We start from the raw sequence: 24,808 nt of genomic DNA, 5'->3' as shown, positions 1-24,808 counted from the left end.
GTGTTGTGTTGGACAGATTGTTTGATTAAAAAAAAATAATAATAATAATAATAAATGCAGGATGCGTGTAAATCACCCCACCACCGCCACCACCATCCATGTAGTTCCATATTTTCCCACTGGGTTGTGCTGTTGTACTGTTCTTGTAAAGCTCGAGAGAAAGAGTTTTACACAGGCGGCACGGTGGACTCAGCTGGTAAAGTTCTGAGGTCTCGGGTTCAATCCCGGACCCGCCTGCGTGGAGTTTGCATCTTCTCCCCGTGCCTGCGTGCCAAAAACATGCAACATTAATTGGGCACTCTAAATTGCCCCTAGGTGTGATTGTGAGTGCGGCGGTTTGTCTCCACGTGCCCTGCGATTGGCTGGCGACCGGTTCACGGTGTACCCCCGCCTCCTGCTCGTTGACCGCTGGGATAGGCTGCGGCACTCCCGCGACCCTCGTGAGGATAAGTGGCGAAGAAAATGGATGGATGGATGTTTTTGGGGAAAGCGCAATGTACATTCCCGTTTTTGACCTTTGCCCCGCCTGTTTATGTGTGTGTAAACGCACTCCGTTGTGCTGAAAGCAACTTTATCTGACGATTGATCTGACCGGACATTTCACCACCCAGCCCGTTTTTCTTTTGTAAAATGACGCAAAAGAATGAAATGAATTTCAGCCGGGGCTAATCGTGACCGCAGAGTTGTCGCTATGCATGGCTTATCTGCATTGGTGAGCTGACCCCCCCGACACATTTTTGTTTGCATCATGTGCTTTATCTGCCGCCACTCTTGCATGGCAACCGCGTCTGCTGCGGTTACCCTCGACGACGTGATTGGCGCCGTGAGCGTGGAAATACCGTTTGCAAAATAATCTCTCGTAGGATCGGACAAACGTGATCAATAATGTTTGATAGGTGCCAATGTGAGTGATATATATATATATACCGTAATTCCCGGCTTAAAGAGCGCACCTGGTTCTAAGCCTCACCCAGTACATTTGTAAAGGAAATACCATTTGGTACATACATACGGTGCTGCAGGTGTAAAAGCTGCAACTGCCCACATTGAAACGCGTGATATTTACAAAAAATAGAAGGTACACAGAGAGTTTAACACTAGCGCCGCTGCTAACAGAGCCAGTTAAAAAAAAAAAAAACATACCGGTAAAAATCACTGAGACACGGCAGTAACACGCTAGTGCAGCGCTAACAGGGCCGGACCGGTAAAAGTCACTTCCTCGGCACATATATTCCACCGGTCTCACGTTTACCTTTTCCGCTCGAGTGGCCCTCTTTGGGCCGTTGGGAAAAATGCACAAATTAGCCGCATCAGTGCATAAACCGCAGGGTTTGAAAGCGTGTGAAAGAAGTTGCGGGTCATAGGCCGGAAATTACGGTATATATATATATATATAACAAAGTGCTCCACTGAGGACTGAAGCGTAAACGTTGCTAGCCGCTAACTAGCGACCTTCGCTTATTAGCTGCTTTCCTTTCTTTTACTCCCTTGATTTACAAGTGTCCCAACTCACAAGTGGCCGCTTATGATCATTATTTGCTCATTTAGTTTTGCTTCGTATCGCAAACTAAACTTTGATGAATAAGCGAGCTTCAGACACTCCACCTTTGGAGACGCCACAACTATCCGCCCCGCGTCCCGTAAATTTCAAATACCACTCGACCAGCTAACTAAGTGACTAACTACAAAGCAATCTGACAGAATGACTCAACGAACAAGTGTTCGACTAACTTATTTACTTACTAACTTAGCCCTCAAGATAACCTATTGGTACTTCATAGTATGACCCGACAAGCCAACTACTGAAATGGCTCCCAAAATACCGCCTGAGTACTTCGTACTTACCTGGATCAACAACAAAAAAAAAAAGCTCTGCTATTAGTTTATCTAAACGTGGTACAAGTAACATAATTCCAGCAAACTGGTGTTGGCATCATCCGGTCCGACTTGTACGTGAGTACAGACCTGTTGGTCTGGTCTGGTCTGGTCCTCCCTCGTCAAACTTGATGTGCCAACTCGTTCGCGGGTTCTTGTTCGCCGCCCATGTCAACGATCGACTGTCACGTTCGGAGATCCTCCTTGCCCCGACGATTCGACGCACTCGACTGTGGCGTGTCGAGCAAAAGCGTTATTTACGGGGTGTTCGTCCCGAACGCGAACGCGCTTAAAAGACCAGGATGTAGATTTTATCACTGGTCTCAAAAACAAAGACAGAATCTTCTTGGACAACTGGTTAAATTTCCATCCATCCATTTTATATGCCGCTTATCCTCACTAGGGTGGCGGGGAGCGCTGGAGCCTATCACAGCTGTCAACGGGCAGGAGGCGGGGCACACCCTGAACTGGTCACCAGCCAATGGCGGGGCACATAGACACAATCACATCGAGGGGCAATTTAGAGTGTCCAATTAATGTTGCGTGTTTTTGGAATGTGGGAGGAAACCGGAGCGCCCACCCGGAGGAAACCCACGCAGGCACGGGGGGGTCCTGGATTGAACCCGGGACCTCAGAACTGTGAGGCCAAATCTTTACCAGCTGAGCCACCGTGCCGCCTGGTTAAATATCAGTTCCGATATTCATTTGCCTAGTTGCGGTCCACTTGGATTCGCTCCGAGCGAAGGCCGCGAGCGACCCGATCCGCCAGATGGACCTGCGGTCAAAAAAAGGGAAAAAGAAGATTTTAAAAAGAAACAACAGCAAAACTACAAATTCGGGATAAATTTTGGCGACGTAATAATTTTCGCTGTCACAGTCCGCTCGCGTGGTGGTGGGGGGGGGTTTCCCCGTCATCACGAGGATATTTTTCGCGAATCGGCATAATTCGCTGGAAATAGAACCTCGCTCACGGTGGAGTTGTGCAGCCAGCGTGAATCGCCGTCACGCTCTCTGCCTGAACACATCCGCTTCCGTCAACACGAGGAAGCAACCGTGTAGGCGGGCAAACGCGCGTGCGCGATTGCGAAACTTGTGGCGTCTTGCCGGGGCTCAAGTGGGTGAAAAGACAAACTCGGCACTTATTCGAGAGGCGACGCGCCTTCGAGGCCCGACGCGGTCGTACTGCACGCTAACTACCACACTTAACAGTTGAGCTCCGGCCCACAGCTCCTCCGTACCGAACTACGGACTATCTACCTTGACTGTGTCACGGTCTACGTTTTGGCTGCGTCGGTTTTGTTTCTTGTTTTCCAGGTGTCGTCTGCCTCTTTTTGTTATCTGCGTTCACGTTTACACTCTTCCCTTGTAGGTGTTGCTCATTTTTCTCGTCAATAGCTGTATTTAACTCCCTGTTTGTTATTTTTGTTCAGTTCTCGCAGGTCCGTTGTTGTTGACGTCATGTTTGTCTGTGCCCGCGCATTTTTTCTTTGTGCCACGTCCTGTTTTCAGTTTTAGGTTTATTTTATCGACGTTACTTTGATCATCGGTTATCAAATTAGAATTTTTAAATTTTTCGGGGCGGTTCCTAAACTCCTGCTTTGCTTCCCTTCTCCTGCACTCGGGAATACCCGCCTGGCCTTCGTCGCCTTCTCGAGGCTAAGCCGTGCCCCCGTCCAAATACTTCTGGACCTTACCTTTGTCGGACTTACAAACCAACTACTAAGCTTAGCAATGCAGGCAGACCAACGCTCAAAAGCTACGCGGCCACGGAAACAACACGACGGGGATATTGTAATGATTGACCCGCACGGGAATGAACAACCCGCTCACCGGCTGTCTTGGATTGTTTCAAGGCCTCCGAAAGGCAATCACGCAGGGCCGCCGCAGTTGAAGGTGGCGGCTAATCATTAGCCACAAGGCGAATTGAAGCTAACGGCTAATCGTGAGCCACAACCGGAGCAACGGTAAAAGAAACCGGAGACCGCCGTCGATGGGTTCTTTTAACAGAGCAACTGTAACGTGTGAGCTCCGTAAGAGAAGCGCTGGAGTTCATTTCCTTTGATTGGAGTCATCCGCTCGGCGCTATTTTGCACATTTTGTAATCATAACTCTGTGGTCGGGTTGCCTTCTGAGAGCGCGTGGATTGTTGCCGTGGAAGCGAGAAGTCACAGGACGCGGGGACGTCGCCGCCGCAGCACAAACGCCTCCTTTGTTGCCCCCGCGAGGAGGATGCGCCACGCGCAAATCGCACCATTTTTTTTTTTTTTGCATCCGAGCTGGATGCGCTGCAGACGGAGCAGAAACTGTCGCAGTTTTCGGACTACCTCACAAAGACTTCAAGCGTGTTTTTTTGCTCACTTTTGTCTTGATCAACTGAAACCTGAACTACTGAATGTAGCAACCGTCAGCTACCTTCAGTACCTACTGAACTACTGACCTTCCAAACAACCTACTGCTCAAGCTACCAAATGGACTTTTCCTTCCACAGGTTTTTATTTTTGTGGAAGGAGGGACGGTAGGACCGCCAAGGCGCCCCCAAAACGTTCAGGTCACCGGGTCAGTTGTACCCTTTCTCCGCCCTGTTTGACGCTCCAGTACCCACCTTCCTAGCCAAAAACACAAAACCTGTGTGCCGATGGATTCCGATTTTAAATTCATAAAAATCACCAAAGCAGCCTACTACCGGCTGAAGAACACGTCCAGAGTGAAACCTTGCATGTTCCAAGCAGACCAGGAGACGCTCTCCATCGGACTTGATTATTGTAATGGTCTTCTGACTGGGCTCTCCCGAAAGACCTTGAACTAGCTGCAGATCATTCAGAATGAGGGCGCTCAGGTTCTGACCAGAACAAAGAGATCAGAGCACATTACGCTAAGCCATAGAATAGGCTTCAAGGTTCTGCCCCTGTTCTCTAAACGGTTCAGCTCCGGACTACATCTCGAAAAGAAATTTTGTTGGTCACAGTTGTCACTTGACTGCTTTCCCTTCTCTTGTGACCACAAAATCATCCACGCTTAAACCATTTCGACACTTTGGTCACGCTTGCTTGCGTTGGAACTTTCACAAGCTTCCTGGCCTCAATTTCACCAGAAATTCTAAACTGAGGTGTCGTTGTAATATTCAGAGATACACGGCTAAAATAAAAAAAAAAAAAACAAATCAAACATCCTAATATGAGTTTATTCCGTTGCTGTGGTCTTTGATTTGACTTCATTTTACCGCAGTGGCTCGTTTCATTGCTGCCCTTAATGAGCTAACGCATAAAATTGCTGCGTCATTGTAACATTTGAGAATGCGTGGCGAAAAATGACAAATATGAACACGTGCTAATGTTAGCTTAACTTTAGTGTTGAATTCCAGTCCCCATTTTACTGGAGACACCAGTTTTCCCGCCGCTCATATTCTCCTTTTGAATACATTGTTTGTGTCATTGTAATATTTGCGAACACACCCCGAGAAATGACAAAAATAAATACATGCTAATGTTAGCTTAGCCGGTCGGCGTGGCGTGAAACGCCGCAGTCTCAACGTTTCTGCGGCAAGCCATTTTCTTACTGCTCACGTTTTCCTCTCAAATGTCTTTTGTAATATTTGAGGTTGTACGCGTTGAAATGATAAACATAAAAAAAAAAAAAATACTCATGTTAGCTTACACTGTTTCTGCAGTACCAGAATCCAAATCCTCCATTTTATGGTACTGGCCCCTTTTAGCAAACATGCTAATGTTAGTTTACCAGGCCGATTCGTTATTTGACTCCACAGTCTCCATTTTACTGCACTTAGTTGTCTCGAACAAAACATTTTTGTCATCGAAACGTTCACGTACAGGGCTAGGAACGACCAAAAAGAACACGCACGGTATTATAACCGCCTGTAACTTCCTCTCAAAAGCTGTTCCGCAAACGTGAACGGTCCAATTTCCCCGCAGTTCCTCGTGGTTGATTGATGTCCGTGCTGCGCAACGTTTTTGGCTCGGGAGACCGAAAGGCTTTCAGACAATGAAATGTGGGCGCGTGCCTCTTGAATGCCAACAAACTTGATTCAATCACGCGGAGTTTAATATCAGTAATGGAGGAGAGGGGGGGTGGGTGGGGGGTTAAAGACGAGGCGAGACAAGAACCACTTTTTCATCTTTGTGGATCTCAAAGTGGCTGGCAAAACGACTTGCCAGCACGACCAACGTTTTAGCTCAGTTATCAGGTTTTCAGACGGACGCTTGACATTTTCTTTCCCATCTCGGTACCATCAGACACCTTACAAGGAAGCTAGCTACATACCTAACTCGCGTGAAACAACTCTCCATATTCCTACAGTACCTACCCAAACTACCCACCTTGCACGCTTCCTGCGTACAAACAACCTACCCGCCAAACTACCTACCCCCCCCCCCCCCAACTGCGGTAACTCCACATTTCCTCTCTACCCGTGTATATGACGACCCGGCTAGCACGCCGCTTAGGATCTACCCACTGCGCGACATGCCTGCTAACCTTTCCTTCCTACCGTACTACCAGACTACTTACCAAACCGCCGACTTGAGGACTACACGACCTCCTTACCAAAATACCAAAGCAAACGCGAGCGCCGGAAAATGTAAAAATACTGAATTATAGTACTAACGAGGCGGCATGGTGGATAAACTGGAAAGTCGCACAGTTCTGAGGTCCCGGGTTTAATCCCAGACTCGCTTGTGTGGACTTTACATGCTCTCCCCGTGCCTGCGTGGATTTCCTCCGGGTACTCCGTTTTCCTCCCACATCCCAAAAACATGCAACATTCATTGGAGACTCTAAATTGACCGTAGGTGTCTCTATGTGCCCTGCGATTGGCTGGCAACCAATTCAGGGTGTGCCCCGCCTCCTGCCCGTTGACAGCTGGGATAGGCTCCAGCACTCCCGCGACCCTCTTGAGGATAAGCGGCTAGGAGAATGGATAGATGGATAGTACCAAGGACTATAATGAGAATTGATATTTCTACATCCCTGCGTACCACCAATGTACTGTATGTATTTGGCCACCAAACTACCTACTTAGCATTTTAGCATTGCTAGCAAGTCTTGTCATAACAGTCTGTAACTTTCTCGTGTAAACAAAGGCTCAAGTGTACACAAATGAGATGTGCACACTTGCAATTGGTTTTCCCACTTGGATGACATCAACGGTGCGATAATTGCACGTTGGACTGCATCGGTATAAAAGAACATTGCATCCGTGTGTCCTTTTAGGGAGGGGCGTTCGTGCAGTTTATTGCCGTATTACCGGTATCAACATATCGTGATAGCATTAATTGGTGTGGTTTTGAATTGTGTCCACGGGTCTTCAGTAGGAGGGAAAGCAAAACGGTATGTGCGAGTGTTCGTTACTCTTTCTTTCTTTAACATCCTGGTGCGTGACTTCGGAAAGGCCGAGTCAACATTTTTTTCATGTTTTCACTCTTAGAACATGAAAAAAATGCACATTTTTTTTTAAATTATTTTTTTTTTTCTGGAATTTTCAAGGCATGTTTACATGTCTGCAAATCATGTGCTCATCATAAACCACTACAAACATAAGAATGGACTGAATGGAGTTTCATGATGAACTCAAGAATAATACGTGATGATAAACATTGCTGCATACTTTTACACATTTTAATATTATAAGACCCTATTGCAGGGGTGTCAAAACTCATTTTTCTCACGGGCCACATTGTTGTTCCGGGATCCCTCGGAGGGCTGTTATGATCATATTTAGTCATCTCATCATAGTTACATAATTTATTTGCTCTATATACTGACTAATTTTACCCAAATTACATAGCAAAAAAAAATAAAAATTCAAAGAAAAATGTAAAAATTGTTGACTCGAATATGGGAAAATAATACAAAAATATAGATCAGCTATATCACAAGCAGAAATATCCATTCATCCATTTTCTTCGCCGCTTATCCTCACGAGCGCCGGAGCCTATCCCAGCTGTCAACGGGCAGGAGGCGGGGTACACCCTGAACTGGTCGCCAACCAATCGCAGGGCACGTAAAGACAGACAATCAAACTCACAATCACACCTAGAGGCAATTTTAGATTGTCCAATTAATGTTGCATATTTTTGGGATGTGGGAGGAAACCGGAGTGCCCACCCGAAGGAAACCCACGCAGGCACGGGGAGAACATGCAAACGCCACACGGGCGGGTCCGGGATTGAACCTGAGACCTCAGAACTGTGAGGCCAACGCTTGACCAGCAGATCCACTGTACCGCCTCAATTTATTTGATGTATTTTTTATTATTATTGTTATATTATTATATATTATTTTTTTTTCAATCAATTTATTATTTTAGTTTTGGAATCAGAAATCAACTTTTTGTTTTTTTGGTAACACAAAAAAATGCTTGCAATATCTCAACTTTATAATTTATGATGGATGACAATTTTAATTTCGGTCCAGATTTTTACAAGAAACCTGGAAATTGACACTCTCGGTTTGGCTTCGCGGGCCACATCTGGTCCCCCGGGCCTTGAGTTTGACACCTGCCCCCTATGTTTAGTCCTAAATAAACTGTGAAGCTTTCCTCTTAAGGCAGGTCATTGTTTTGACAAAACAAGAAGAAAAGGAATTGTGCGGGTCAACATAGTTGTTTAATTCCAAAATCAAAGCAATCTAATTTTCTTATGGCTATGAATGGCCCCGCCTCCAGACACGCCCTCGACCACGCCTTCCGGGAACGCCCCATGCGCGTCACCGATATGCAACCTGGAGTCGGGTCAGTTCATCCGCTCGCTCTGTGGAATCAGCCGAACGAGCGGCAGTCGTGGATCTGTTTCACTCTCACGGCTCTTTTAGCCCCGCTTTTAGTGACAATTTCTTTTTTCTTTGAGTGCGGTTGTTGAACCCGAAGCCACCGAGCGCGTGTTGAATCCCCGCCGACCCCGTGGAGTTTGTGTCGGGCACCGGCGGAAAAGCACCAGCGTGAGGCGGCGCCCCACGGAAAAAGTAGGCTAACCTACCGAAACAAGGTAACCGTCTCAAAACGTCAACTACGGTCCTTTTTGTTGTTGTTGTTGTAAATTTTCAATTTTTTTACGCACTTTTTTTTGGGGGGGGTTCCGAACAAATGGCCGGCTAAGCGACGAGGGGAGAGCGGTAGAGGCGGGAGTGTCGAAAATGAGATTTAAAAAAAAAAAAAAAAACAAAAAACGTATTTGTTACTATTACGACAGCTGGAAATTGAAATTATATCAGATATGCCGGGGGAAAAAAATGTAATAACGGTGGAAACAGGGTGGGCTAATGGGGAATATTTTTGCGGTACTCTTGTCGAGTCACTTCCCGGCATGTACTTTCGCCTCGAAGGACAGCGAGTTTACGGTTGATCACCGGTCGATACTGAAAATTATGGATCCGATGCGGTTTGGAGTTTGGGGGGGAAAAAAAATGACAAAACTGGTTGAGTTGGACACGAGTGGGCTCGAAGAGATGCTTTTTTTTTTTTTACATTTCTTTATATAACTGGACACATGATCCATATGATGAAGGTACACGATCAATACATCTGGAGAAAATATCAATGTGGCATGAGAAATATCGTGAGGATACAGTAAGTTAGTCGTGCAACTGGGAGAGAGAAAAGTGATATCACGGATATAACGCAACAAAATAGCAATATCATAATGATATCGTGACATGCGTCTTTATTACAGATTATAAGTGATCAAAATAACATCATGATGATACATTCTTGATAAATATGCACGGTACGAATCGTGACCTACCATATTGTATAATGTTCCTAAACTGTTGCGACAACTGCATAAAATATCAATCTGCTGTTTATATAATGTTGAACATATGTATTTATTTCGATGTGACGTAAAAAAAGTATTGATTTTGATTTAATGTCGCTCTCTCATGATAAATTGTTGCTCCAACTCGACATCAAAATCGTGACGCATGCTAACCTTGTCCTAAAACGCATTGTCGATGCAAACATACTAATGTGATAATTCATTTTACGGCAAAATAATATCCAGATGATACATTACTGATACATTTGAATGCTATAAAACACGAGTGTCAAACTCATTTTTCTCACGGGCCACTTTGTTGTTCCGTTTTCCCCTCAGAGGGCCGTTATGACTGAAACAAAAAGATTTAGTCATTTTGTCATATTTACATAATTTATGAACTATTGTTGGAATGAGAAATCAAGGGCTAAATGTGTTTTTCAACTATTCACGTTTGGTGACAGAAAAATGCTTGTAATATCTCAACTTTATCATTTATGATATGTGACAATTTGAAATTTTGCTACAGATTTTTTTTTTTTTAACAAGAATTGTGGAAATTGACACTCGAGATTTGGCTTCGCGGGCCACGTAGCGATCACGTGGCGGGCCAGATCTGGTACCCGGAGCTCAAGTTTGACACCCGTGCTGTAAAGTTATCAGTCCGTATCTCGATGCGTCTCACCATTACGCAAACGTTATCGATGCAAGGCGATTTGGAAATACATTGATCTTGTGCTAAACTGTTCTGATGCATTATTGATTGAACTGCACGGGGCAAATTACAGATCGAGCGACGTAACGTTACCCCGCACGCTCTATTATTGATACAAGTCGACTGGACAAGACTATCGTTATCTATGTTATCTCGGAAGATATGTGATACTGTAGATTTGTATGAAGTAAATAATGTCTGGATTAAGCAGCAATTAAAGTGGGAAGGAAAAAATATTGATATCACGCTGTGTCGTGTCGTTATCACTTCCGTCCGTGCATTTTCCAAGCCGTTTATCCTCACAAGGGGCGTGTGAGCGCCGGAGCCTCTCCCAGCTGTCAACGGGCAGGAGGCGGGGTCCACCCTGAAGTGGTTGCCAACCAATCGGAGGGCACATGGAAACAAAACAAGTATTTGCACTCACATTCACGCCTACGGGCAATCTAGAGTCTTCAATTCACCTGCCGTGCGTGTTTTGGGAATGTGGGAGGAAAAACCGGAGCGCCTGGAGAAAACCCACGCAGGCACGGGTGGAGGGGGGGGGGGGGGAGGATTTCCCGGATCCGAACTTTGGTTCGGATCAGAACTGTGAGGCAGACGCTCTAACCGCTCGCCCACCTTGCTGCCTTCCTTATCCCTTCTGAAGGGTTATTGATAAAACTGACAAAATATGAATATGATGATTAACTCATAATTGATCCCACCGCGCGGGATAAAATATCAACATTGTGTGCGTACGGGGACAGGATTTGATACATTGTGGACACAACATGACGAAATATCAATGTATGTATCGTTATCATTCTTGATACATTATCAATACAACTGTTTCAGTATATCAGGGACTTGAATTCATAATTTTGCTTCTTCTGTTGCAATGACACATACACGCATATTACTGTATGGATCTGTAATACTGTCATAGGGTGGAACATATTGTGATGTTCCTTGAGTGACACACTAATGACCTTTGGCTATTTTTAGTTCTCCTCATGCTGTCTATTGCCTCATATAAGTCCACAATTACGTTACATTTTTTTTTTTAATATCTTGAACACATTGGTCAGCAACACCACATTTGGAAACGACCGTTGTCTGTCTCCGTGTGCCTTGCGACTGGCTGGCAACCGGTTCAGGGTGTACCCCGCCTCCTGCCCGACGACAGCTGGGATTGGCTCCAGCTCTCCCCGCGACCCTCGTGTGGATAAGCGGCGAAGAAAATGGATGGATGGATGGATGGATAGACCCGGAGAGAAATATTTCACACAGGCACGTGCTACCTTTACTCAGTTACCTTTACTCAAGTAACATTTTCTATAAAGTGTTAAAGTACTTAAAATGCCCCATACTTTTTACTTGAGTATTTATGTGAAGAAGGATAGATACTTTTAGTCCGTGACAACGATCGACTTTCGCAACTTTTAATTATTCCTTCTATTTTTCGCCTCCATCTCAGACTCGCGCATATCCCGCCCATTGCCGTCATTTGACTCCCATCCACCAATCGGACGACACCGAGCGTGCGCATATCCTTCGCGAGCCAATCAAAATAGCTCATTTTGGGGGTTTTATTTTGACAGACAAAAACAACTACAAAAAAAAAAGGTTTTTGGGGGGAGGTTTTCAATTGTGACTGCACACAAACTTGATGATGTCATCCCACTTGAAACTCGAGAAGTCGCCTTTTGTCAGGTTGCCGATGTTTTGGTAGTAGATTTGATAAAAATGAAAAAAATTAAAATTAGTGCTAGCCCCTTGGTGCCACACACAATCACTCTTCGTAAAGTCGTTTAAGTGAATAAAGCAAATTAAGTTTCTGCACGGTTCAAATTATGTTTTTTTTTTCGGAAGTTAAAAATGGAAATAGTGGGAGGAGTGTGTCCACTCACATATTACTATTTTTCTCTTTTATTTAATGTTTATGTTTAAAAAAAAAAAAAAAAGAAAACAGAAGTTACTCAGGTTACTCTCGTGCTTTTTTCATTTAAGTATTTTCCTACTCAAGTAGATGTTTGACGCCGGTGGTTTTCGATGTTTGATGACTCGTTCAAGAACCACGGAGTATTGTTATGTGACAATATTAAGGCCAAAACCTACCAAAAGAAAGAATACTTTGTCACCAGGAAAAAAAAAAAAAAATCCATATTTTTCCAATTTTTTTACATGAGTAAAATATGGTTTAGTTTTCAATAATATTTAATATTTTTTTAAGTTTTATAGCACTTTTAAGGCAACCAAAGGGAAGTAGATATATACAAAATAAAACAACAAAAGCAAGTCTGAGGTAAAGCCGTAGTTGGGAAAATCTTAATTCAGTCGACGTTCTCACGATGGCGTCACACACTTTCTACAACCTACGGCGCTACATGCTCTGTTTATACCATACAGACCTGTTTATACCACACATACAAATACAGGTAGACGTCCGAGGGTGAGGTGCCGAAACCCGTTCACCTTCCAACGCGTTCACACTTCCATCCATCGCAATCAACGCGCCAGCCGACGTTCACCCCCTAATCTTCGTGTTCGACTCGGATGATCGCAATTCCAAAGTGACACTACGCGTCGTTTTAGTTGTTCACGAACCGGAATTTCCCGGACAAGCTGGGCAAGCTCCTCTTCCACGCCCAGCCATTGAAAAAGATACCTGACAAATAAAAATTGGATTCCGCTTGATGAATATAAACATTTGTTCAAACTCAAAAACATTTTTGTCCATTGGAAATAATGGAAGCGAGTTTAATCCGTTCCCAGACTTCAAATACTAAATTCCTCTGTAGTATTTTTAAAAACATATCCACGCACACATGGCAGTGCCCTGTGTGGGTTGACTCAGCTACCTGGCGAACCCGGTTCAGCATTGCTCGGATGTTCGGACTCCGACGATTGGGTTGAACTCGCAGACAATTTTTATGATGACTTTTTTTTTTGTTTTTTTTTTTTGTATGGTTGAAGTCCAATTTGTTACAATGGTACAGGACATGTATGAGGGCAGCAGAACAGCGGTGAGATGTGCTGTAGGTGTGAAGAATTTAAGGTGGAGGTGGGACTGCATCAGGGATCCGCTCTGAGCCCCTTCCTGTTTGCTGCGGTAATAGATAGGCTGACAGATGAGGTTAGACTGGAATCCCCTTGGACCGTGATGTTTGCAGATGATAGCGAAAGCAGGGAGCAGGTGGAGGAACAATTAGAAAGAAGACTTTGATGGTTTGGACACATCCAGAGGCGAGAGAGTGAGGAAATTGGTCGGAGGATGGTAAGGATGGAGCTACCAAGGAACAGAGCGAGAGGAAGACCAAAGACAAGGTTGATGGAAGTTGTGAGGGAGGACATGAAGAGAGGAAGATGCACGAGAAACGCTTAGATTGAAAAAGATGACACGCTGTGGCGACCTCTCAATGGACAAGCCCAAAGGAAAAGAAGAAGAAGAAGTCCAATTTGTACGACCCCGGAGTCGTTTGAACTCCGAGATTCCACCGTTATAATATTCCGGAGCTGTATTTCCCCATCTTAAAAAATGAAATTATTTTCGGGTGTGGGTTGGCGGAGCGGTTAACGTCACTTCCATTTATTTCACGGCGGAAAGATAATTTGAGATGGGCTTGTTTTGGGCCACGAGTGCGGACACGGAGTGAACAATACTGTACTCGTCTCTCGGGGTACTGCTGCATTAGCCAAAGGACACAAGGCGTAAAATGCATTCTGCGAACGCCTATTTCGCAAAAAAGCCCCCCCCCCCCTTCCTCTCAGCTAATGCATGTGGTCTCATAAAGTATTCATCACCTTGACTCCAGACACTCAAGATTTGGCCCGTTTCCAGGAAGGCGGCGAGGCTAACCCGCGGCCAATAACGCTAAATATCCTTCACAAGGTCACGTCGTTCTCGGGTCCCTTAGTCGTTCCTCTGATTTCGATAACTTTGGTCGCCTCGCTCGTGTTTTAAGGTCAGTGGGACGGAACCCCCCCCAGGGAGCCACTAATTATGGTGACGTCCCAACACGACCGTACTATAAAGTATTCCTGATGACACTGAAACCTGGACTTTTTTTTTTTTTTTTTTTAAAGTCAGTGAACGTATCCTTTTACCGGAACAATACGCAATATTATATTTGGCACAGCTTTGCCCTGATGGCAAAAACAGCAAAGGATACAATACTGTAGGTCCTTACAAAAACATCTAAGAATGGCGAAATATGGCTACGCGGGGGTTCCGTGTCATTATGTGGAATTATTGATTAATAACTTCATTATTTTGCTGGGTATACCTCACCGACATGGAAACAGGAGTTGACACCATTGAACTTTTAATTTTTTTGAGCCACAAACCTTTCAGTTGGAGTCCCAACAATTTCCATCCATCTATCCATTATCTACTGCTTTTCTGGGTCAGGTCGTGAGGGAAGTAGCTTCAGCAGGGATACCCAGAACTTCCCTTTCCCCAGCCACTTCTTCCGGCTCTTCCGGAGGGATCCCGAGGCGTTCGCAAGCCAGCCGAGAGGCATAGTCTTGCCAGCGTGTCCTGGGTCGTCCTCGGGGTCTCTTTCCGGTGGGACATACCCGGAACACCTCACCAGGGACCCGTACCGGGAGGCATCCGGATCAGATGCCCCAGCCACCTCATCTGGCTCCTCTCAATGGATAGGAGCAGCGGCTCGACCGATGACCGAGCTTCTCACCCTACCTCTCAGGGAGAGTCCGGACACCCTGCGGAGGAAACTCATTTTGGGAACTTGTATCCAGACTTCCCTTTCCCCGGCCACTTCATCCAGCTCTAACAGAGAGATCCAGAGGCCAGCTGAGAGATGTAGTCTCTCCAGCGTGTCCTTGGTCGTCCCCAGGGTCTTTTTCCGGTGGGACACACCCGGAACACCTCACCAGGGAGGCGTCCGCGAGCCATCCGGATCAGATGCCCCAGCCACCTCATCCGGCTCCTCTCAATGCATAGGAGCAGCGGCTCGACACTGAGCCCCTCCCGGATGACCGAGCTTCTCACCCTACCTCTCAGGGGGAGCCCGGACACCCTGCGGAGGAAACTCATTTTGGGAACTTGTATCCAGACTTCCCTTTCCCCGGCCACTTCATCCAGCTCTAACAGAGAGATCCAGAGGCCAGCTGAGAGATGTAGTCTCTCCAGCGTGTCCTTGGTCGTCCCCAGGGTCTTTTTCCGGTGGGACACACCCGGAACACCTCACCAGGGAGGCGTCTGCGAGCCATCCGGATCAGATGCCCCAGCCACTTCATTCGGCTCCTCTGAATGCACAGGAGCAGCGGCTCGACACTGAGCCCCTCCCGGATGACCGAGCTTCTCACCATCTCTCGAAGGGAGAGCCCGGACACCCTGCGGAGGAAACTCATCTTGGTCCCTTGTATCCGGGGTCTTGTTCTTTCGGTCACGACCCACAGCTCGTGCCCATAGGTGAGGGTAGGAACGTAGATCGACTGGTAAATCGAGAGCTTCGCCTTTGGGTTTAGCTCCCTCTTTACCACAACGGACCGATACAAAGTCCGCCAATTTCTGTCCTCCGCTGTCATTTTATCCCCTCCAACCAAAACGCGGCTAACAACAAGCAGATAACGGCGTTGTCGGCGATCTGCCGACATAACGGCGGACTCCCGGCAGCGCCCAGCACAAACTAAGTGCGTCCCAATCCTCTAATGGAATAAAAAGACAAGCAGGCCGAAACTGCCGCCATGCTCGTCTTTTGTCTGGACGGGAAAGCAAATAGATTTGTGTGCACGATGTTTTCATGTTACGCGAGACAGGAGCACGGGCAGGTCCGGCCTCACGGAGGCACTTAACTTAATGAGGGATTTTGTCATTAGGAGCAAATGGAATTAGTTCCATGAGGTGGACTGAAACTTTCCTCAAGATGGCTTTTTTGTTTGGGTTTTTTTGTTTTGTTTCCACGAATGACAAGGATAGCCTATAGTCAGCAGTCTATTTCGTGGAAAACAGGAAATGCCCCCCCCCCCCCCCCTCTCCGTATTTAGCCCCCTAAGTATTGACCGTGGATGACGCTCAGATCGATCGAGATGTCCGAATCGGACTTTGGAGGCAATTAAGAGTCCGGCGGGCTGCTTTATTGACAGAACTGAATAAATGTCATTAAGATTGCAAAAATTCTGGGTATTTTCAAAGTCGGAACCTTTCTTTATGAATAGAAAAAGTATTTGAAGACCCCCCCACCCCCTTGAGGAAACGATATTATAGCATACAACTTGATTTAAAAGAACCAGATTTCATGGAAGTATAATAAGGCTGTTTTATTAATCCATCCATCTATCCATTTTCTTTGCCGCTTATCCTCACGTGGGTCGCGGGGCGTGCTGGAGCCTATCCCAGCTGTGGGGTAGGCCCTGAACTGGTTGCTAGCCAGTCGCGGGGCACATAGACACAATCACACCTAGGGGCAATTTGGAGTGTCAAATTAATGTTGCATGTTTTTGGGAGGTGGGAGGAACGGGGAGAACATGCAAGGTCCACACAGGCGGGGGCCTGGATCGAACCCGGGTCGTCGGAACTGTGAGGCCAACGCTTTACCAGCTGATCCGCCATTTATGTATCCAGTTTTATTACAAACAAAGGTATCTGTGTACGTAATGTACTGCTTGACTGTGTACCGATACTACATGGTCTGCGCGGATCTAAAATGGTAAACTGCACATGAACAAATACTTAAAACGCAGAAGTCAACGTGAAGAGTAGCGGGGGAAATCTGCAGTAAATTTACAAAGCAACACGAAAAGTAATTTATTGTGATTGTTCCGAGATGTTGTAAGTCGTACACTCCCTTGAGCATCCCAAAAGAGTCGCTGCATCCCTTTAGTCGCCCTAAAAAGTGAAAAAACCTCATCTGGACGTTTGCCAAACGTTTTAAAGTCTTTTCTTCTTCTTCCCCCCCCCCTACCACCCCCCCCCCATCCCCACCCAAACCCACCCGCTTGCTGTAACTGTACCCCTTCATCCCATTTCATCAGGCACGGACGTCGCTTTGGACGTTCTTAAAATACATCCCAACTATGCGAAACGCGTCGCTCCGCCGAGAGTTTGTCGTATTTGGGGGGGAAATATAGAAGTAGCGGTGTGTATTTTTGGCCCGCGTACCCACGGCTCCCCTGGCGACGTGCGCACCAAACACGCAAGTACGCGACGACGAGACAATGTGAAAGGAGGCCCGCGAGTGTCTAGCGAGTATGCTAGCAGCGGCTTCCTGTTGATTCCTCATACAGTAGATCCATAGATAAAACGAGATTAATCACTTCTGCCATTTTCACTTGGAAAATACATCTATTTAAAAGGCCTTTGCAGATATGTACTCCATTATTCCGCCCTCCTTCCTGTCGCCGCTCCCTGAGGATGTGACTTGTTTAGCTGCTCGCGAGTTCATAAGCAGACGCCAGGGGCCGGATATTGCAGTATTTGCCGAGGAACCCATCAGACTGGTTCGCTAATGGCGCCTCGTTCGCTCGTGTACGTGTCAAAGGCTGTGAAAAGTTCACGTTGCCATGAGAGTGACGGGAACGATCACGGTGTGCTCACGAGTGTTTAAAATCAGGATAATGATAACAACATACACAAAAAAAGTTTAGAAAATATTAAGGGAATAAAAAAAAAAAATCTACAACATTGGAAGGAAAATATCATATTGCAAGGGGGAAAAGTGTTTGGCCCAAAAATACACATATACCATTTTATGGAAAAGATCAAATTAATTTGAAAAATATTGAAGTACAGAGCGCACCTGGTTATAAGCCTCACCCGGTACATTTGTAAAGGAAATACCATTTGGTACATACATACAAAAGCCGCAAATGCCCACATTGAAACACGAGGTATTTCCAAAGACTGTACACGGAGAGTTTAATGCTAATGTAGGCGCCCCGCTAATGTTAACGATAACGCCGGGCAAACAGGGCCCGTTTAAAAAAACAAAAAAAAAAACATACCGGTAAAAATCACTGAGTCACGGCAGTAACACGCTAGCGAAGCGCTAACCGGGTCGGATCGGTAAAAGTCTCTTCCTCGGCACATACATTCCACCGGTTCTCACTCTTACCTTTTCCGCTCGAGTGCCCCCCTTGCGGCCGTTAGAAAAAATGCACAAATTAGCCGCATAAACCGCAGGGTTGAATGCGTGTGAAAAAAGTTGCGGCTTATATGGCGGAAATTACGGTATTTGGTGAAAATCCCCCTAAATATTAACCAAAACACCCAAATATGGTCGTATCTCAATGCACTGAAAAAAAAAAAAGATACCCATGTGATGAAAAAGACACCATGAGAAAAGAAGTATTAGATGAAAATGCTAAAAATAGGTCCAAAAAGGTGAAAACTGCACTTTGTGTTCCTTCTTCCAGCGAGGCCGAGGTCACGGCAACGCAACGAGGGGCCCGCGTTCCGCATCTCCGGTCGGTGCCTCGCACCATACATAGAGGCGACTCCTGCCAAGCGGAGTCGCGTCGACAACTCTTTGTTGATAATGAGAAATTCCGTTCTATTTAAAAGCGCGCCGGGCAGCCGGCTGAAGCCGAACGGCCGAGGCCTCGCGTTATTGGATGATCCCGCACCGTTAAAAGTCGCGCCGAGTCGCAAATGTAGCACGGAGTACAAAGTACGGGCGAGCGCTCCGCCGGGTAGCAAAGGTCACCCCGGCCCCGGAAATTAAACCATAGCTTGAATAACAAAAGCAGATTGCGAGTGGAAATTCATATCTCCCACTCCTTGCAGTCATATTTGCCAAATTAGAGCGCTTAAATTTGATCAGAGTCTGAACAAAACCTTTAAAATTCAAAAAAATCTTACAGCTATAAATACAATGTAAGCTACAGAAATATTAGGGCATAAAAATCCAAATAATAGACAACACAACAAAAGACGCATACTGTATTCGCCAAAAGCATCGAAATATTCACAATATGCGTCCAGGCCATTAAAACAAAACAAAAAATAACTAACAAGGAAAACAAATATTTGAAAGAAATACTCCAAAAAAATAAGAAAAACAATTGGGTGCAAATCCCAAATTCTCGATAATAAATCCACAAATTTACTGACTAGTTTTACCCAAATTACATACCAAAAAAAAAAAAAAAATTCAATGAAAAATATAAAAATTGTTGACCCGAATATTGGAAAATAATAAAAAAATATGGATCAGCTATATCACAAGCAGAAATATCCATCCGTCCATTTTCTTTGCTGCTTATCCTCATGAGGGTTGCGGGGAGTGCTGGAGCCTATCCCAGCTGTCAACAGGCAGGAGGCGGAGTACACCCTGAACTGGTCGCCAGCCAATCGCAGGGCAAATGGAGACAAACAGCCGTACAATCACACCTACGGGCAATTTAGAGTGTCCAGTTCATGGTGCATGTTTTTTGGGATGTAGGGCGAAACCGGAGGCACTGGGAGAACACGCAAACTCCACGCAGGCGGGTCCGGGATTGAACCCGGGGCCTGAGAGGCCAACCCTTTACCGGCTGCTCCACCGTGCCGCCCACAAGCAGAAAAACTAAATGTGTTCAAAACATTCGAGAGAACACGTTTCGCACAATGGCGAGGAAAGAAAACCCGTCACACGCAGGCGTGCGCGGCGGCAGCGAGACGGTCGGCGCTCAAGCGGCATTCGTCTATTTTCGGCGCCGCTGTTCCCGCATTCGGGCCACAGCATCCTCGGAGGTGTTCGTCATCCCACTTAAGACTGCTTAATTGCCAGTTGCGTGCGTGGACGCCCAATTAAACGAAAGGCGCGCACGGCATGCGGCGCACGATTCGTCAGCGTTGCAATTCTTTGAATTATGTGAGAATGACGTCAGTACTATTGAGCAACGTTACCTCTGCTTCATCATTGTGATCTGTCACTTTATTGATTTAAAAAAAAAAAAAAGAAAAAAAATTAATTTACTTTTTGCTTTGAGTTGGAAGCTGAAATGAGACCTAAAAGCGAATTTGAGATACTGGAGTGGGGAAAAAAAACACCCTCACCCATGTACTTGTCAGGGTTTATCGAACGGGAAGAAGCAGCCAAACAATTTCCGTAAAAAATGAAAAAAAATATATATCAAAAAATGGATTGAGGGAGGAAAAAACAAAAAAAAGAAGGAACAATACCAGTTTTCAGAAGTGTTTAAATAACTGTATCGTTATTTCTCAAAGTCCACAGAGGCTGTTCCTCACATTTTTCTGACATCCTTGTAACATAAAGGCCTCGTTTGTAATTGATACAAATATTTCCTCTGAAATGTATCAGTGTAACCAAAAAACAAAAACAACCCCCCACCCAAAAAAAAAAAAAAAAAAAAAAACCCCTCCAGGGGTGTACTTGGTTTTTCCGCGTCACCAATTTGGCTGTGGCGCACGCGGTCGCGAGAAGGCTGCAAACGTTTGGCTTCCTTTCAGGTTTTGGAACGCGCGTCGTCGGGAGTCGTCTGCGCTTCTCGCATTGGATCTCTTTCAGCGCCCCGGCTAATCTTGCGACCTTGTTTTCAGTCGGTGGGAATTGGATTTGAGAAAGCCGAATTCCGAGCGCGCTAAGCTTCCTACTTGCTGAGAAGAGCGCATTCAGCAAACGCTTCGTTATTGGCCAACTGACAGATTACTGATTGGCAGAGGGTGTGTATGTGGGGGTGGGGGCGGGGCGGGGTTAGCGTAGGGGGGTAGCGGCCCCTGCCAGTTAGCCAATCGAAGGGGCACCTCGGGGGGGACCGGCGGACCGCCCTGGGTTCCTCGGTTTTGGATGGATCTCGCCCTCTGGGTGGCTCTAGGGTTGGCCCCCGGGCCCGACCCTGCCCTCGTTTGCTCGGGCGCCGCCCACCCTTAGCTACATTTGCCGTGTCCCGCAATCTTCCAAAATGGCGACTGAACAGAACAGGTTTGAAGTCGATTCCCGAACGCGTATTCCAGATAATGTTGCGGTATGTTTTTTTGCCAAATGCGCCAGACTTGTCCGAGAGGGACCAATTTCTCTGTAACTTAACTTTTCCAAGCGCCCGCTACTGACAACCATCATTGCTTGTGGGACAGTACGGCGAGAGGGGGCGTGTCAAACCAGGGGTTAAGACAATGCGGCTATCTGATTGGCTATTATTGTACGAGTGTTTGACGGGTCGGCAAGGTCCATTACAGGACGCCGCTGTCAGTTACTCTTTCTCTGTGTGTGCGGCCATTCACGTGTTGCGACAAATAACTTGCGAACACGCCAATTGTAATTCCCCCCCCCCCCCCAACTTGTACTTTTGTTTTATAATTCCTGCATTTGAGTCATTTTTTCCGAACACGTTTCACTTGTATAGGGGGATTCATGACTCTTGTCCTGCATGATTCATTTCCTGTCCCTGTCCTGTCCTCACCTCACAGGGTGTCGCGCTACCCCCCCCCCTCCCCATATTATCTACATTTATGGTTGCTTTGTTGTAGATAAGAATGGAGTTCTTTTTTTTTTTAACATTCTTTTTCTAACTTGCGCTTTATGTTCTGTCTTTTTCTCCCCCCCTAGAAACCTTGTTCTTTTCGACAGATCGACTCTCAATAAACATCGATTATAATCTTAAAAATGTGACACAATAAAACTGTTCTGGCAGAAAAGGGATACGGCACCTCCGTTCTATTTTTTTTTTTTTTTTTTCCTCAGAGATGAAAAGGACAAAAAAAAATAGATGACTGCCACCTCGCATGAAAAGTAGAAATATACAGAAAGACTGAAAAACGACAAAGTCACGCGGTTTTAATTATTAAAATTAATATCATGAAGTATCGATTCAGTGGTTCGAGCACTGGTTTGGTAAACCAGGGGTTGTGGGTTCGTATCCCACTGGGGCCTCCACTGCGTCAGGAAGGGCATCCGGCATAAAAATTGTGCCAAACATATATATGCGTTCATCTGAGATGATACGCTGTGGCGACCCTGAAAGGGACAAGCCGAAAGAAACACAATCACGAAGTATTGAGATTTTACTGATCACTGTCCACCTTCCTTGCACGGCGGAATATAGTTGAACAACTTTGAATATGCCGCACAGCGTCATGAAGGGGCAAGAACGGATTGAACCGTAAACCCTTGTGAATAACTTTGGCTTTCTTGCCCATAAGACGTGAACAGAACGAGTCAGAATAATCCACAAAATCCGGAAAGTTCCCGTAATCCGCTGCCGTATCGTGAATTGATTCACGATAACTGCTTCCTTCCGTGCACAGTGGCAATAAACAGAATGACTGATAAGGCACAAAGTCAGTCACTGCGAGATTGGATAAAGCGTTCAATTTGAAGTGGGCACTGTTTAAATTTGCTCAACTGATTAGAAGCCTTCGTCATCGCCGTGATCACATCAAGGGGAAAATAGCGAAAGTTGTTGAAGCCTTCCACATCGACCGCTTCCTGTCGATTTTTTTTTTTTTTTTTGGAGCTCATCCGCTGCCGTTGACTCTGCGGTGTCTCTTCTTCTTCTTTTTTTTTTTCCAGGTTCGAGCACACTCGCCAGCCCGCCCCCGCTCTCGCGACCCCACCCCCCCTGGGCTGGTCCGGTCCAACAAGGCGGAGCTAAATATGGGGTAAGCGAGCCGAGAGGCGGCATCGCAACGAGACGAGGGCTCGCTCAGCGGCGCAGGTGAGAAAGCGGCAGAAACGCTCGAACGGCGAGCCGCACGACGTGCACGTCGCATGAGCGCACTAGTTCATCAGCGGGATGTATTTCAATGTGGTCTAACTTCCGGGGTTCGGTCCTTGCACGTTTGACTAAAGCAATAAAAGGAATTTCATTCTTTATTTTTCAGAACGTATTGTACCTGCTTTATTTGAACACGTTTGGAAAAAATGTAAAGGTGTGGTCGGTCGTGCTTGCGGATAAAGTTGCGGGTGTGATTAGGGATGGAATCTCAAGAACTTAAAGGTCCACTGTCGTGAAATACATGATTTTTAGTATGTTATTAATGGAAAAAAACGGCAGCCGGTATGGACCAATTGGTTTTTTTTTTTTCCACCACAAAACCTGATTTTGACCTGTATGGCTTTTTGCAACTCCCGCCATGAAAATCCTCTGGAGGGATTTGTTTTCGAGAAGAAGCAGGAAGTGACGTTCGGGACATTAGCGCCCTCCAGTGGACTCATTTGTTTGATACTAGTTTTACCTGCTGGGAAGGTAGGTCGTTGTTCCTTCGTGTTAGCCAAAATGCCGGATATTGTTTGAACACTCGGGAGGATGGATTTAGCCTTCATAACTTTCCAAGAGACCCAGTTCGGTTTGAAAAATGGATTGCACAGGTGCAAAGGACGAGAGCTTTGTCGGTCCCAAACAACAGATAGGTGTGAATACAGCTACTAAAAAAAATAATAGTTTGGGGTGGCCTTGTCAACAAAAATCCTGTTTCCGAATAAAAACTGATTATTTCGGAGCAGGCTTGTTTAGTTAACGTTTATGAAATAAACATGTAAATTATTGTCAAGATTACACAAAATAAGCGACGTCTTTCGATATTTAACCCTAACCACGGTACAAGATTTGTATTGTCCTGCATTCTTTAAAGAAAACACGAAAGATCAGGCAAAACACGTTGAATTTTTTCTGTAAATAGATTCAAATTAAACTACAAGGCAATGATGATTGATGGAAAAAAATGTCAATAAAAATAATATCCTTTTTCAGTGAGAAGTAAGTCGTCCGGTGTGTGAAGGAAATGAGGAATACGAGTCACCTAAAGGGGAAATGTAAAAAGTCGTTAGTGGGTTGTGCACGGGGAAATGAAGACGATGTGTCGTGTAGGTTGGAATTACAAACGTACCGAATTGTGTCGTGTATCATTTGAAACGAATGCAAGTGGTGTAGTGCGTCGTGCACAGGTGTCAAACTCAAGGGCCGGGGGCCTGATTCGGCCCGCCAACTGATTTTTATGTGGCCCGCGAAGGCAAATCATGCGAGTTAATTTCCATTATTCTTGTTCAAATCTGTACCAGAATTGAAAATTTTCACACCATGAACGATAACTGCCCCATCGTGGCCCTCCGAGGGAAGCCGTGACTACAACGTGGCCCGTGACAAAAAAAACGAGTTTGAGACCCCTGGTGTAGCGTGTCGGAGGGAAACGGAGAACGCCAGTCAGGTGAAAACGAAGTGAATAGGTTGAAACGAGGAAGTGAGGGGGGATCGAGGACCGCAAGGAGAATTGACGACCGGAAGGAGTTGTGGATGAAGAGAAACGAGGACCACAATTAGCATACGTAGCGTATGAGGGCTAACAAAGAAGGTACTGCGTTCAGCCGCCTGAACGGCAGACAAACGGTGGGACCGTTGTAGTTACGTTACTTCCACAGAAATTGCTTCTAAAATGCCAAACGAAGGTTGTGCAACATCCCCTCACGCTTCCTTCTCTGCGTATTTCGGGTGTCAGTGTCGCACAGCAAAGGTGTGAATTTCCCCCTTTTTGCACTTTTTAGCAGAAGTTGCGGTAAAGCCGTTGCCTTTG

At 45.9% G+C, this 24,808-nt stretch overlaps 1 protein-coding gene across 1 annotated transcript in view; it reads left to right on the top strand.

Moving 5' to 3' along the window:
• Positions 1–8,604: 8,604 nt before the first annotated feature.
• Positions 8,605–24,808, top strand: part of b3gnt2b (UDP-GlcNAc:betaGal beta-1,3-N-acetylglucosaminyltransferase 2b) — a 28,883-nt gene continuing 12,679 nt past the window's right edge. The window contains exons 1-2 of the mRNA XM_061837727.1: positions 8,605–8,873; positions 22,812–22,956. The gene's annotated coding sequence lies outside the window, so the exon portion shown is untranslated. The remainder of the gene's footprint in view (positions 8,874–22,811; positions 22,957–24,808) is intronic.

This window comes from Syngnathoides biaculeatus, chromosome 12 (assembly GCF_019802595.1).
Source record: "Syngnathoides biaculeatus isolate LvHL_M chromosome 12, ASM1980259v1, whole genome shotgun sequence".
NCBI lineage: Eukaryota > Metazoa > Chordata > Actinopteri > Syngnathiformes > Syngnathidae > Syngnathoides > Syngnathoides biaculeatus.
Note: the sequence above shows the minus strand (reverse complement) of the source record. Positions and strands in the feature narration are given on the sequence as shown.